This window comes from Poromitra crassiceps (assembly GCF_964638095.1).
Source record: "Poromitra crassiceps genome assembly, chromosome: 1".
Classification (NCBI taxonomy): Eukaryota; Metazoa; Chordata; class Actinopteri; order Beryciformes; family Melamphaidae; genus Poromitra; species Poromitra crassiceps.
Genome location: NC_139623.1, coordinates 72,587,462 through 72,588,487, shown reverse-complemented (window position 1 = coordinate 72,588,487; position 1,026 = coordinate 72,587,462).

Below are 1,026 nucleotides of genomic sequence, written 5' to 3'. Positions count from 1 at the left end.
TTAGCATGTAGGTAATGCAGTATAGATGCTTGCCCTCTTTGTAACATATAGATTTAGCACATAGGTAATGCAGTATAGACGCTTGCCCTCTTTGTAACATAGATTTAGCACATAGGTAATGCAGTATAGACGCTTGCCCTCTTTGTAACATATAGATTTAGCACATAGGTAATGCAGTATAGACGCTTGGCCTCTTTGTAACATATAGATTTTGCACATAGGTAATGCAGTATAGACGCTTGGCCTCTTTGTAACATATAGATTTAGCACGTAGGTAATGCAGTATAGACGCTTGGCCTCTTTGTAACATATAGATTTAGCACACGTAGATAATGCAGTATAGATGCTTGGCCTCTTTGTAACCTATAGATTTAGCACATAGGTAATGCAGTATAGACGCTTGCCCTCTTTGTAACATATAGATTTAGCACGTAGGTAATGCAGTATAGACGCTTGCCCTCTTTGTAACATATAGATTTAGCACGTAGGTAATGCAGTATAGACGCTTGCCCTCTTTGTAACATATAGATTTAGCACGTAGGTAATGCAGTATAGACGCTTGGCCTCTTTGTAACATATAGATTTAGCACGTAGGTAATGCAGTATAGACGCTTGGCCTCTTTGTAACATATAGATTTAGCACATAGGTAATGCAGTATAGATGCTTGGCCTCTTTGTAACATATAGATTTAGCATGTAGGTTATGCAGTATAGACGCTTGGCCTCTTTGTAACATATAGATTTAGCACGTAGGTAATGCAGTATAGACGCTTGGCCTCTTTGTAACATATAGATTTAGCACGTAGGTTATGCAGTATAGACGCTTGGCCTCTTTGTAACATATAGATTTAGCACATAGGTAATGCAGTATAGACGCTTGGCCTCTTTGTAACATATAGATTTAGCACGTAGGTAATGCAGTATAGACGCTTGGCCTCTTTGTAACATATAGATTTAGCACGTAGGTAATGCAGTATAGACGCTTGGCCTCTTTGTAACATATAGATTTAGCACGTAGTAATGCAG